This window comes from Coregonus lavaretus (assembly GCF_964263955.1).
Source record: "Coregonus lavaretus genome assembly, chromosome: 3".
NCBI classification, from domain to species: domain Eukaryota; kingdom Metazoa; phylum Chordata; class Actinopteri; order Salmoniformes; family Salmonidae; genus Coregonus; species Coregonus lavaretus.
This window is the reverse complement of record NC_139990.1, coordinates 59244800-59260500: the sequence shown is the minus strand read 5'-3', so window position 1 is coordinate 59260500 and position 15701 is coordinate 59244800. Positions and strand designations below refer to the sequence as shown.

General features: G+C 48.6%; 1 pseudogene across 1 annotated transcript in view; it reads left to right on the top strand.

Annotated features, from left to right (window-relative positions):
- LOC311108241 (regulating synaptic membrane exocytosis protein 2-like) overlaps nucleotides 1-15701 on the top strand; it is a 142937-nt pseudogene that overhangs the window by 68881 nt on the left and 58355 nt on the right. Inside the window, exon 6 of the transcript in view lies at nucleotides 14326-15255. The product of the transcript in view is annotated as a regulating synaptic membrane exocytosis protein 2-like (transcript). The remainder of the gene's footprint in view (nucleotides 1-14325; nucleotides 15256-15701) is intronic.

The following is a 15701-nucleotide window of genomic DNA, read 5'->3' as shown; positions in this document are numbered from 1 at the left end:
TTTCCATTGGCTTGATGGACTGGTTTGCTGTGGAAGTAGACCGGATTGGCTCACACCTCAGGATTCGTGAGATAACCTGGTTACTGTACTGTACTGTATGTAGTGCCTCTATTGAAATGTTGTGAGAGAGGCTAGTGAGAGAGAATGTATGCGGGGGAAGCTGGCAGCCCATCCTTGAACCTGCTGCTTGTTTTGAACGTCATCATCATCGTTTATCAATGATGATTAAAAGATGAATAATGGCATACCATTCACCCGTAAAGGGACCTGTTCTCCCCCTCTTCTATTGGGACATCAGTGGAGTGGGTGGGACATAGACAGAGGTTGGCTGTTTGCCCTGTTGTACTGCCTGGCTGCAGCCGTGTCTGTTGATAATGTGACCAACAGGGGTTGGTAGTAGGGGTAGGTGTTGTATGTGTGCAGTGCAGCCCCTGTGAAAAGGAGCCCCAGCGCCTATACACCAACCCTAGCCCTATACTCAAGCCTCAACCCCAGCTCCAGCCTTATACCCCAGACCCAGCTCCAGCTCCAGCCCCAGCCCTATACCCCAGCCCTATACCCCTACCCAATATTCCAGCCCCAGCCCTATACCCCAGCCCTATACCCCTACCCAATATTCCAGCCCCAGCCCTATACCCCAGCCCTATACCCCTACCCAATACTCCAGCCCCAGCCCTATACCCCAGCCCTATACCCCTACCCAATACTCCAGCCCCAGCCCTATACCCCAGCCCTATACCCCTACCCAATATTCCAGCCCCAGCCCTATACCCCAGCCCTATACCCCTACCCAATACTCTCCCGAGTGGCGCAGTGGTCTAAGGCACTGCATCGCAGTGCTAGCTGTGCCACTAGAGATCCTGGTTCGAATCCAGGCTCTGTCGTAGCCGGCCGCGACCGGGAGACCCATGGGGCGGCGCACAATTGGCTCAGCGTCGTCCAGGGTAGGGGAGGGAATGGCCGGCAGGGATGTAGCTCAGTTGGTAGAGCATGGCGTTTGCAACGCCAGGGTTGTGGGTTTGATTCCCACGGGGGGCCAGTATGAAAAATACAAAAAATAATGTATGCACTCATTAACTGTAAGTCGCTCTGGATAAGAGCGTCTGCTAAATGACTAAAATGTAAATGTAAAATGTACTCTAGCCTCAGCCCCAGTGCTACATTCTAGCTTCAGCCCCATCCCTACATCCAGCCCTACATCCTAGCTTCAGCCGTACCTCCAGCCTCAGCCCCATCCCTACATCATGCCCCAGCCTCTCTCTCTCCCTACCACAGCCCCAGCCCCATCCCTACATCATGCCCCAGCCTCTCTCTCTCCCTACCACAGCCCCAGCCCCATCCCTACATCATGCCCCAGCCTCTCTCTCTCCCTACCACAGCCCCAGCCCCATCCCTACATCATGCCCCAGCCTCTCTCTCTCCCTACCACAGCCCCAGCCCCATCCCTACATCATGCCCCAGCCTCTCTCTCTCCCTACCACAGCCCCAGCCCCATCCCTACATCATGCCCCAGCCTCTCTCTCTCCCTACCACAGCCCCAGCCCCATCCCTACATCATGCCCCAGCCTCTCTCTCTCCCTACCACAGCCCCAGCCCCATCCCTACATCATGCCCCAGCCTCTCTCTCTCCCTACCACAGCCCCAGCCCCATCCCTACATCATGCCCCAGCCTCTCTCTCTCCCTACCACAGCCCCAGCCCCATCCCTACATCATGCCCCAGCCTCTCTCTCTCCCTACCACAGCCCCAGCCCCATCCCTACATCATGCCCCAGCCTCTCTCTCTCCCTACCACAGCCCCAGCCCCATCCCTACATCATGCCCCAGCCTCTCTCTCTCCCTACCACAGCCCCAGCCCCATCCCTACATCATGCCCCAGCCTCTCTCTCTCCCTACCACAGCCCCAGCCCCATCCCTACATCATGCCCCAGCCTCTCTCTCTCCCTACCACAGCCCCAGCCCCATCCCTACATCATGCCCCAGCCTCTCTCTCTCCCTACCACAGCCCCAGCCCCATCCCTACATCATGCCCCAGCCTCTCTCTCTCCCTACCACAGCCCCAGCCCCATCCCTACATCATGCCCCAGCCTCTCTCTCTCCCTACCACAGCCCCAGCCCCATCCCTACATCATGCCCCAGCCTCTCTCTCTCCCTACCACAGCCCCAGCCCCATCCTCTCCCTACCCCACCTCCACCCACATCCTTCAGCCCCATCACCACCCTCTCTGCCATACCCCACCTCCATCCTCAGGCCCATCCCTACATCCAGCCCCAGCCTCTCTCCCCCAATTACCCCCAGCCTCTCCCCCAGCCTCTCTCTTTCCAGCCCCATCCCTGAGATGTTATTTTGGGCAGCAGGGATTATTAAACCATCCTCTGACTCACCACTGCTTTTTCATTACCTCCTCACTTTCTATGGAGCTAGACAGCTGCCCCGTGTTCCCTTTGATTTCAAATGCAGCTTGCTCACTGGAATGAAAAATGCATACTTAGCAGAACCAGAAAGAAATGTGTGTGTGTGCGTGTGCGTGTGCGTGACAGAAGAGAGAGAGAGAGAGAGAGAGAGAGAGAGAGAGAGAGAGAGAGAGAGAGAGAGAAATAATCTGACATAGATTCAGAGAGAATCAAAGAGTGCGAGAGAGAGAAGATGGTGGGGAGGCTGTGGATCTGTCTGCATGGAAAGACATTTTCTACCATTGAAAGAAAACAGTACTCTGGAGTTACAATGAAAATGGTCTCTGTTATGAATAGCTTGACATTTGTCACAATATGCTTTGTACAGGGCCTGGAGCATGGAGATGAACAATGGTTGACAAGTATTCAACATGCAGTAGCAGCAGTAGGCCTGTTATGCCGTATGTGTACTGCACTGTACTGCACTGTACTGCACTGTACTGCACGTTATTGCACTGTACTGCAATGTACTGCACTGTACTGCATTGTACTGTACTGCACTGTACTGTACTTATTTCTCTTCAATGCCTGTAGAGAGTAAACCTAAATGTGTTTACATTATATTCAAGTGCCATAGCAGAGTTGGGTGTTGGCCTGTTTTTGTTTGAAGGATTAGTTGCTTCACATGTGGTGAAGTCGGGTCACAGACGAGCAGCAAACGCATGTATTTATTTGACTTGCCAAAAATGTTAATTGGGTGTGCCTCTGGTGTTGATTACTTTCAGTCAGCCGTGAGACTGCCGTGCTTTGCTGTGTGTGTGACTGTGTGTGTGTGACTGTGTGTGTGTGTGTGTGTGTGTGTGTGTGCTCCGAGTGCCGCTCCTAGAAAACCCCAGTGAACAGACAGACAGTTTGGCAGACAGATAGATATTTGTTTTATCAATTCCAGCAGTGTTTTGTGTCTAGATGCTGTTTTTGAAATTTGAACGATGTACAGACAGTTAGTTAGATACTTAAAATAGCATTTTCTCTTCAGGGAGAAGCAGTAGCATAGACTAGAGTATCATCTTAATGCTTTTCTCTGTTGGGCTCGGCCTACATAGCTTGGCAGAGGCGCTAGCTGCTTAACAGGAGAAATATTTGGCAGTGTGGCGTCTGTTTAGCTTTCAAGTCATGAGTATGATATAAACATGGCATAAACACACAGGCCTGCAGCGGCCCTGCTACCATGGTCAATTAGAGGTGTGTGTGGTGTGCATGTGTGTGTGTTTGTATGGTGTGTGCGTATGTGTGTTTGTATGGTGTGTGTGTTGTGCAGGCTGTGATGAATGTGGTGTTACGGGACATCCTGTCTGCTCTGTTCCATTCAGAATGTTCTGAACGTTGCCAGCTGTCCCACCACTGTGTGTGTGAGAGGTCTGTATAGGATCACAATTACAATGTTATTGAATGTCACATTAGAACAATCCATGCCATCCTGTTGAGAGACAGTCTCAGGTCTTCCTCTGGTTTGCATATGTTAACACTGCATGGATGTGTCCCAAGTGGCACTCTATTCCCTATATAGTGCACTGCTTTCCCTATGTAGTACATTGTGGTGTCATTTGGGACACAGCCCAGATGTTGTTGAGGGAGAGACAGAGACAGTGCAGGCCAGGGGTTTACTGGGGGCTGGGTGTGGGAGATGTGCTGGGCTGGTTGGCACAACACTCCTTTTAAAGACCAGCTCTTCAGTAAGAGTACTGCTGTTTCCTCCCTCTGTGTGTCCTCACTCACCCAGTTTAACAGGCCCACAGAGGAGTTACTGGAAATCAGAGTCCCATGCAGTCCCATGCACCCATGTCCCGTACTACCGCACCCATCCAACATCCTTCCTCACACCACTACCACAGAAGGGCACAGCTAAAACAGGTCATTGGATGAGGCTACGTCATCATGGTGGCGCAGCTTCAGAAAAACTCTTTGATCCATTTTGTGATGCACACTAATAATGGTAGATAGATAGAGATTATCTCTCTCTCTCTCTCTGTCTCTCTCTCTCTCTCTCTCTCTCTCTCTCTCTCTCTCTCTCTCTCTCTCTCTCTCTCTCTCTCTCTCTCTCTCTCTCTCTCTCTCTCTCTCTCTCTCTCTCTCTCTCTCTCTCTGTCTCTCTCGTATTTGATGCCCTGAAATCCCTTTGGGGAGGAAGAAAACATACATAGGACGAGTCCCAAATGGCAACCTGTTCCCTATATAGAGAACTACTTTTGGGCCCTGGTCTAAAGTAGTGCACTACATAGGGGATAAGGGTACCATTTGGGACAGACATCATTTGTTCAGTTTCAGGAGGATCATTTTGGTCAGAGCGCAACTCTGTTGAATGGGATTATAGGTCCGTCTGATCTACAGGGTACGCTGCCTGCCTGCCTGGGTTTCATTGGGTGATAACTGACTGGCAGCCAGTAATCAGCTGAGGAGAGGAGCTTACATCCAGTACTGTGATCCTCTCCTGGAGAGGACGCCATTGCTCGACCTCCAGGCACACACACATACGCACGCACACACCAAGGTATTAAACCATAACTCCCCGGCTTCCATCCCTCCACGGTTCTCATCCCAGCAGCCTTTACAGCAGCAGGTCATGCTGTAAGCTGTGCCCATCGCCCCTGTCCGGCAGTGTGCCCAGGACGGTAGCAGTGGGCAGAGAGAGAGGACGAAAGGGAGCTGTCTCTAAACTAAAGCCACTAATTCTGGACGGATGTTATTTTGGATCATTTGCGTTACAGCGTTTTGAGGGGCCACAAGTCTCTGTTTTTGTTGCTGCGAAATCTTGATTCTTGGAGTTTTGGATTGTACTGTAGTTAGGGGATTGGCTGGGTGTGTGTTAACCTTGTAGTAACACCACTGGGGATTGGCTGGGTGGGTGTTAGACTTGTAGTAACACCACTAAGGATTGGCTGGGTGGGTGTTAGACTTGTAGTAACACTACTAAGGATTGGCTGGGTGGGTGTTAGCCTTGGGGGCCTCGAGACAGGCGGCAGGCGGGCGGGCGGCTGACTCAGTCTTGGAGCTAGTCACTGTGATGATGCATGGGCTCTAAATGGACTCTGAGTAGTTTTCTTTCCATCTCTTCCCAGAGTGGTTGTCTGTCTCTGATTTCTCTTTGTTGAGACATGAACACTCAGCCTGTCTTTCACTTATCTCATTTCACTAATGACTATTCCCTCCCACCGACGATATATTGTGGTCATTAGGCGGACCACATTTGCTCTAAGAGGGAGATCTCTAGCTACGCAGTGCTAGTCATTTGTTTTCATTTAACTTCTCTCCATTATCCGTGAAGTTGAGGTGGCACCATCCCCACGGGGGGCAGGCTCGCGTTTATGCCTTGATTGCTTTTCACTCTCTTATTTAACATGTTTCAGTACTACCACAGCCTGATCCTGTGCTGCTGCTGCTGGTGGTGGTGGTGGTGGTGCGTCACACAGTCGGAACCGGAGTGCAAAGACCACGCATAGCCCCTCTCCATCTTGCTCAGTCTCACTATAGTAGGGAAATAACACAAGGACGTTTCTGAGAAGGACAGAGGATTGAAAACAAACAGTAAAGCATCTCGGTCTGAAACTGAATTGTTTTGGATGTTTTGGAGCTGATAACTGAGTGAGAGACCAAGGCCATGTGTTTGCGTGGAGCAGCGAGGAAGCGCTTTGAGATGAACTGCATCCCTGGATCTGACAGTAGAATACAGTAAGATTTTTATGATCTGTTGTTGTATATCAGTCCTCAATGCTATCAGCCTCAACTAGGACTGTTGGAGACTTTTCTTATTATCTTGCCGACCCGAACGTTAATGTGGATATTTTCTTTTCACATAGTCCTTTGTATACACTATGATGGATGCGTAACCAGTACGGCTGGTAATTGCCAGGGACCTCACGATACGATATCATCACGATACTAAGATGCCGATACGATATGTATTTCTATTCTCACTATTCTATATGCATTGCGATTCGATACTGTGATTTTATTGCGATTTGTGAAATATATTGCTCACTATACAAAAGAGAGACATAATAAAAACAGGTTTTGATCAGTCATGGAAATAAAAGTGCTGAAAACATGTTGACTCACTATTTTAAAAGAAAATGGAGAACAAGTTATAGAATGAAAAATACCGGCGTTTTGGCGCATGTACAGCCGACTAGCGCTAGCTAACGCTACCTAACAAATCGATAGTTGGAGTCAAAGTATCGATATAATTTTGTCCAAAATAATATCGCGATATGTAACTGAATGGTTTTTCCCACATCACTAGTAACCAGGCCAGCCCAGTACAGCTCCTCTTGGCTTGCCTCAGCAGTGTGAAAAGGGTATTGGTGAGATGCTCTCTAGTACAGTTGAGATGATTATTATTTATTTTATTTTTATTTTATTCCCTGCACTAATAGCAGTATGAACATAGACTTACTGTATATCTGCTCTGACATAACGTAGGGGGTTTAAACCTCCAAACCCCTCATAGTTATTGAGGAAGGGAATTGTGTGTGTGTGTCTCGGTGTGTGTGGATCTTTGTTGGTGCGTGTCAGTGTTGGTGCATGTCGGTATGTGTCTGTGTGCCTATATATGTATGTGATTGCGAGTGTGAAACCAGCAGTAACCATGAAGGGTACATCAGTCACTGAAAGCTTTCTCATTGACTTTCCCTTATTGATCTTTCCTGTTGTGGCATTCCTTTGGTTTTTAATAGAATATCATCATAGCCCCAGGAAACAGTGAAAACGGCCTGCCTTCTCTAATTCTGAAATCTAAGAACACCTTATGAATCTTTGGTGAAACTAAACTATAGCGCCCTTGTTATGCTATGTCCTTGTTGCAAAGATCAATGCGTTATTGCTATTGTCCCCTTCAGGGAAGATCAGGATAGTTTGTGGCATTGTGTAAATGTGAAAAGACATTACAAAAACAAACACAGGACTGAGATTGTAACATACAATATTTTGTTCATGTAAACAGAGCAGCATGTACAGCACTCCCATCTTTGACGTTGTACTCCCAGCTTTGATGTGTAAAAAGGTTCTACACAGTATTTTCCGGGTGGTTTCTGGGTTGATCAGGTCGTGAGAACGATGAGAGAGAGAAATGGGAGCTTATAGCTCTGGGAACAGCACACACACACCTCCTCTCCCCTCTCCCATCCTCTCACTGTAAATCAGTCAGAGGCTGTGTTTTGCAGATGCTCCCAATAATGTATGTCTGATAACCCCGTTTTTATGATAAACTGCATCAAACGTTAATGATTTGTCACCGCAGAGGGCGTCCTGCTGGAGCCCCAGAAAACACTTAATCATCACCACACACACACATAAATACACACGCACACACACGCACACACACACACACACTCACACACAACCTATATACCAGTCACATGCATCACCATGTTAAAGAGCACCACATTTAACATGTTATCCTCTGAACAATCAATCTAATGGTCTATCTAAACATTCTAGACCATTCTAGAACATCTGTAGACCTATGTTAGTACAGAACACACAGAACGAAACAGGACAGGGAAAAGCCTTGTTCTCATAGCCAGGCACTGGCAATGATTCTAAGACCGCACTCAATGAGCTGTATAAAGCCATAAGCAAACAAGAAAATGCTCATCCAGAGGCGGCACTCCTAGTGGCCGGGGACTTTAATGCAGGGACACTTAAATCCGTTTTACCTAATTCTACCAGCATGTTACATGTTCAACAAGAGGAAAAAAAACTCTAGACCACCTTTACTCCACACACAGAGACACATACAAAGCTCTCCCTCGCCCTCCATTTGGCAAATCTGACCATAATTCTATCCTCCTGATTCCTGCTTACTAGCAAAAACTAAAGCAGGAAGTACCAGTGACTCGCTCAATACGGAAGTGGTCAGATGACGCAGATGCTAAGCTACAGGACTGTTTTGCGGAGTATACCACATCAGTCACAGGCTTCAACAATAAGTACATCGATGACGTTGTCCCCACAGTGACCGTACGTACCCCAACCAGAAGCAACATCCGCACTGAGCTAAAGGGTAGAGCTGCCGCTTTCAAGGAGCGGGACTCTAACCCGGAAGCTTATAAGAAATCCCGCTATGCCCTCAGACGAACCATCAAACAGGGAAAGCGTAAATACAGGACTAAGATTGAATCCTACTACACTGGCTCCGACACTCGTCGGATGTGGCAGGGCTTGCAAACTATTACGGACTACAAAGGGAAGCCCAGCCGCCAGGTGCCCAGTGACACAAGCCTACCAGACGAGTTAAATGACTTCTATGCGCGCTTCGAGGCAAGCAACACTGAAGCATGCATGAGAGCACCAGCTGTTCCGGACGACTGTGTGATCACGCTCGCCGTAGCCGATATGAGTAAGAACTTTAAACAGGTCAGGGCCAGACGGATTACCAGGACGTGTACTCAGAGCATGTGCTGACCAACTGGCAAGTGTCTTCACTGACATTTTCAACCTGTTCCTGGCCGAGTCTGTAATATCTACATGTTTCAAGCAGACAACCATATAGTCCCTTGTGCCCAAGAACACCAAGGTAACTTGCCTAAATGACTACCGACCCGTAGCACTCACGTCTGTAGCCATGAAGTGCTTTGAAAGGCTGGTCATGGCTCACATCAACACCATCATCCCAGAAACCCTAGACCCACTCCAATTTGCATACCGCGCCAACAGATCCACAGATGACGCAATCTCTATTGCACTCATTACTGCCCTTTCCCACCTGGACAAAAGGAACACCTACGTGAGAATGCTGTTCATTGACTACAGCTCAGTGTTCAACACCATAGTGCCCTCAAAGCTCATCACTAAGCTAAGGACCCTGGGACTAAACACATCCCTCTGCAACTGGCAGGCCGCCCCCAGGTGGTAAGGGTAGGCAACAACACATCTGCCACGCTGATCCTCAACACGGGGGCCCCTCAGGGGTGCGTGCTTAGTCCCTTCCTGTACTCCCTGTTCACCCATGACTGCGTGGCCAAGCACGACTCCAACACCATCATTAAGTTTGCCTATGACACAACGGTGGTAGGCCTGATCACCGACAACGATGAGACAGCCTATATGGAGGAGGTCAGAGACCTGGAAGTGTGGTTCCAGGACAACAACCTCTCCCTCAACGTGATCAAGACAAAGGAGATGATCGTGGACTACAGGAAAAGGAGGGCTGAGCACACACCCATTCTCATCGACGGGGCTGTAGTGGAGCAGGTTGAGAGTTTCAAGTTCCTTGGTGTCCACATCACCAACAAACTATCATGGTCCAAACATACCAAGACAGTCGTGAAGAGAGCATGACAACGCCTATTCCCCCTCAGGAGACTGAAAAGATTTGGCATGGCTCCTCAGATCCTCATAAAGTTCTACAGCTGTACCATCGAGAGCATCCTGACTGGTTGCAACACCGCCTAGCATGGCAACTGCTCGGCCTGCGACCGCAAGGTGCTACAGAGGGTAGTGCGTATGGCCCAGTACATCACTTGGGCCAAGCTTCCTGCCATCCAGGACCTCTATAACAGGCGGTGTCAGAGGAAGGCCCCAAAAATTGCCAAAGACTCCAGCCACCCTAGTCATAGACTGTTCTCTCTGCTACCACACGGCAAGCGGTACCAGAGCGCCAAGTCTAGGTCCAAAAGGCTTCTTAACAGCTTCTACCCCCAAGCCATAAGACTGCTGAACAGCTAATCAAATGGCTACCCAGACTATTTGCATTGCCCTTTTTACTACATGTACATATTACCTTGACTAACCTGTACCCCCGCACATTGACTCGGTACCGGTACCCCCTTTATATAGCCTAGTTATTGTTATTTTATTGTTGCTCTTTTATTTTTTACTGTAGATTATTTAGTAAATATTTTTTCTTAACTCTTATTTTTCTTAAAACTGCATTGTTGGTTAAGGGCTTGTAAGTAAGCATTTCACAGTAAGTATCTACACCCGTTGATTTGATTTGATTCACTGGCTGTACCAGGCTCAGCCCAGCAGCAGATTAGGCTCCTTATGCAGTGTGAATGCAGTTCAATGCCATGCCAGTACTTACATCACTACGCTACGCAGTTCAGATTTCGGACGGTAGGCTGAGAGGCTGGTGGATGAATCATTGTCTGCTTCTGAATGACGTCACTATCCCATCCTCCTAGCTCCCATACTGCACTGGCAGCTTGGGTTTTGGACAATGCTCTCTGAATGCACAATGCTCTGTGAATGCACAATGCTCACTGCCACTGTATCATACCGGCTATTCTATGAGAGAGCTGAACTTCCTGTATGTATGTATGCATGTCTGTCTGTCTGTCTGTCTGTCTGTCTGTCTGTCTGTCTGTCTGTCTGTCTGTCTGTCTGTCTGTCTGTCTGTCTATCTGTCTGTCTGTCTGTCTGTCTGTCTGTCTGTGTGTGTCTATCTGTCCTTCCGTCCGTGCCTCGGTCCGTCCCTCAGTTGGTCCGTCCGTCTGTTGGACAGCAGTTTGAATAGGGGTTTGAATGCAAACGTAAGCTCATGGGACTGTGTCATATGGGAGCTGGGAGCAGCAGGAGAGCACAGAGAGACATCACCAAAGAAAACCTATTCCACTACCACAGCCAGTCAGTCAGAGATCCTATACGGAAAGAAAATACATGGAAATATATGTCTTATTATACAACATGTATTCCAGATACATTTACAGGGAGGGAGATAATGTACAGATCATCCACAGCAGAGTGGTGTTGTGTTGCTCTACGGCCTGCGCTGATGACATTAGCATGATGCTGTAGGCAGATGTAGTAGTAGTAGTAGTAGTAGTAGTAGTAGTAGTAGTAGTAGTAGTAATAGTAGTAGGTAGTAGTAGGTAGTAGTAGTAGTACTAGTAGTAGTAGTAGTAGTAGTAGTACTAGTAGTAGTAGTAGTAGTAGTAGTAGTAGGTAGTAGTAGTAGTAGTAGTAGTACTAGTAGTAGTAGTAGTAGTAGTAGTAGTAGTAGGTAGTAGTAGTAGTAGTAGTAGTACTAGTAGTAGTAGTAGTAGTAGTAGTAGTAGTTGCTGCTGCTGCTGCTATTGACTCTGGTCTGTTTGGACGCAAAGAGCATCCAGGGCTAAACAGGACTACACATTATGGGATATTTGTGTCAAGTAGAGTCAGGGCTTGTCAAGGGGGGGTATGGTAATGTTTGTAGTGTGGGTGTGTGTGTAGTATTTCACAACAGTAGCAGTCCTGAGGGTGCATTGACCAGGGGCCCTTAGGACATACTAATAACTCTTACAGAAGCATTTCCTAGTGTAATCAGTACAACCACACACACACACACACACACACACACACACACACACACACACACACACACACACACACACACACACACACACACACACCATGCCTGTCTTACAGAGACATGCTGACAATGCAATAACCCCCCCCCCCCCCCACACACACACACACATACACCCTGCGCGTTCCATCCTGTCACTCAGCCAGTCTACTGTACTCTGCCATATCATCATTCCATATCATCATTCCTGCCGCCGCCTCACCTTGGTTTTCTCTATGAAGCAGCGGTCCGTTATTGTCCGGAAGACTTATACATAATGCATCAGCCTGTACAGTACAGTACAGTACATGATTGGGTCAAAAACATGACCATTAATGAACCTGCTGTTGGAAATGTATTGGAAGGTTGTCACATACAAAGTTAAGACAACTCAGAAAGCATTTGAGTCCTAACATGTCATTACCTTTCTTTCCTTCTTTCCGTCTTTCCTACTTTCTTCTCAGAGGTAAAAAGTAGAAAAAGAGGTATGATTTGTGAATAGCGTAGTTTGGACAAAAGGAATGCATTAACATACAGGGCTGATCACAGCCAGGGCTCCTCAGCCACATCTTACTTCCCCCATTTCGCCTTCAGTGACTGCTGGATATACTGTAATTGTGTCCCAAATGGCACCCTAATCCCTTTATAATACACTACTTCTGAACAGGGCCCATAGAGCTCTGGTCAAATGTAGTGCACTATAAAGGGAATAGGGTGCCATTTGGGATGCAGTCACTGTCTTTGGGATTATGGAGGAGTACATAATATATCACAAATCTTGAACCAGTTATGACATATTACATTTGGCCCAAATAACATAGTGACAAAAACAAAATGGTGGCTGCTGCTCTATATTTACTGTCAATGGATAATATTTGATGTCTGGTTGGAAAATATTATTGGAACAGTGCAGTACAGGTGTGAGTACAGTTCAGGTGTGAATACAGTAGTTGAGACGTAAAAAGTGTTTCACATGATCCTGCTCTCCCATTCTGGCTTCACAGTATTCTAGCTCAGTGCAACGACTACAGAATGCTAGTTGTGTTTGTCTATGTGACTCTACTGGCTGTGTGTGGAGCAGAGCAGTGGTTTTCCATGGGGATGGAGGGGACAGATATAATTAGGGAAGTAGTCTGTTCTCCTCTCCTCCATTACCCCTCTCCTCCTCTCCTTCTCTCCTCCTCTCCTCCTCTCTTCCTCTCCTTCTCTCCTCCTCTCTTCCTCTCTTCCTCTCCTCCTCTCCTTCTCTCCTTCTCTCCTCCTCTCTTCCTCTCTTCCTCTCCTCCTCTCTTCCTCTCCTCCTCTCCTCCTCTCTTCCTCTCTTCCTCTCCTCCTCTCCTCCTCTCTTCCTCTCCTCCTCTCCTTCTCTCCTCCTCTCTTCCTCTCCTCCTCTCCTTCTCTCCTCCTCTCCCCCTCTCTTCTCCTTTTTTTTGCCTCTCCTCCTCTTCACTCCTACTCGTCTTCTCAAAGTCGAAATGAGATTGTTAATAATCCCTTTTTCCCAGCATGCTCCTAACTTAGGCACATTATTACTGGCTAAGCTACACCCCCCCCCCCCCCCCCCCACACACACACACTTCCCTCCCCTCCCCTCCCCCTTCCCTTCCCCCTCCAGACAGCAGACAGCACATCCCAACGCTGGGGAACAGAGTGTAATTTATCATAGCACAGACTCTCTCTCTCTCTCTCTCGCTCTCTTTGACTCTCTCTCCCTCTTTCTCTCTCTCTCTCTGTCGCACATGTACATACACACGCACACACACACACACACACACTATTCATTTGAAAACACAAACAGGCCATACTCAGGCAACGTCTGGCGTTAATCATGTGCCATCTAGCTGTTTGAAATGCATTGCAATAATCATCATTTAACCGCCTTACACCAACACAGTAATCAGATGGAATGAACATGAAGATGAAAGATGACCTATAGTACCACATAGTAACCAAGAGGAAATGGAACCATATTATAGATCAATAGATAATAGTGTACCATTAGAATATAATGTTGAATGTATTTGTACAGACTGTGACTCCTTACAGGAATAACATCAGTTGTGATGGGAAACTATTTCCTGTTTTGAGACATTTAAAGGCTGCTTGGTTTTTGAAAAGTGCCTTTTCAGGGATATCTTGTCTTTGGGTCTGGCTGCCATCTTAGGGCTCCTAGATATATTTTTAGTGAAGAGAATCAAAGAAGTGCGGGAGTCCTACTTCTTCCCAAACCCCGAGCTCAAAACCCCCAGCTCAAAACCCCCAGCTCCAGCCCTGTTATGTGAGCTAGCTAGGCCTTTCATCAGACGTCTATGAGGCCCACGCAGTGTGGAGTACACACACACACACACACACACACACACACACACACACACCACACTGGTGGCTACCCTGTCTAGGGAACTGCTGTGTTTGGAGTGGGTTTAGAAAGCAGAAAGCCCTGTAGATCTTTCATCCTAAGCATCAGTGAGAGTTTATATACTGGTGATATAATGATACTCAAGCTCAGTATGATTCTATAATATAATATACAGCCTTTTAAAACCCTCTTCTCACTCAGAATCTTCACTCCTACTTGACCCGCCCACTAACAGTCTTTTTCTTTGATTGACAGGAAACGAAGCCCATCAGCATCCAGGGATCCAAACCAAAAATACGACCAAAGGGAGGAGCGGGGTCAGTATGCCCAAGGGGACGGCACCATGCCCAGATCACCGTCCGACTACGGGGATGGGGACCCTCGGCGTGGGGCCCCACGGAGGTACCGAGACGCTGAGGCGGCGCGAGGGGAGTACCGGGGTGGGCGGGGCCGCTGGCACTCACAGGAGGACTACACTCTGGACCAGGACGGGCCCTACCCTCTAGACGGGCAGCCCAGTGAGTACGAGCAGCAGCGCCAGCGCCAGGAGGAGTACCAGACACGCTACCGCTCCGACCCCAACCTGGCCCGTTACCCCGTCAAGCCCCAGCCCTACGAAGAGCAGATGAGAATGCATGCTGAGGTGGGCCGTGCCAGGCACGAGAGGCGCCACAGTGATGTGTCTCTGGCCTACACGGAGCAGGACGAGCCCCAGGGACCTATCCGCCTGTCCAGACAGCACCTGACCGAGCGCCGGCCGCCCATGGGGGGCCAACGCTCCTACTCCATGGACAGAAACTCCCCCGGCCCTGGAGGCCACCACCGGACCTCCAACCAGAGCCCCCCCCACCCCACACCGCAGCCCCGTGCTGGGGGACAGGTCAGGGGACATGAGGCGGGGGCCGGGGGAGCCCATAGGGTTCAGGGGTCATGATTATCTGGACCCCAGCTCTGCAGTCAGGAAGACCAAGAGGGAGAAGATGGACTCCATGTTGAGGAACGACTCTCTGAGCTCCGACCAGTCTGAGTCCATCCGGCCGCCGCCACCAAAGCCCCACAAAACCAAAAAGGGGGGTAAAATGCGGCAGGTGTCCCTAAGCAGCTCGGAGGAGGAACTGGCCACCACGCCGGAGTACACCAGCTGTGAGGACGTGGAGATAGAGAGTGAGTCTGTCAGTGAGAAAGGTAGGAACACTCTTCCTCCTGCTCTCTCTTTCTACTCTCATACTGTACACTAGGGGGGGCAATCTGAAGAGGCAACCTATTCCCTATAGAGCATTACTTTATAGGGATCTCTCTTATTCTAGGGAATTTACTTTTGGCTCTGGCCAACAGTCGTGCACTATATAGGGAATAGAGTGCTATTTGGGATGCACAGAGTTATGTCAGGGATAGTCAAATGACCTTTGCATTATTCATGGGAAGTCTATTCAGTGTCACTGTCAGCTCATGTTGAACATGTTTATTGACTAATTGCCACTGTTACATATTCAGTGAGTTAGTGGTACGACAGTAGTCTGCTAGCTCCATATGTTCAGGACTGAGGACTGAGGGCCATTGATGAGTAATGAGTACCATACCATCACAACTCTCTTCTCAGTCTCCCTTAATTATATGAAGTAAACTAGAAT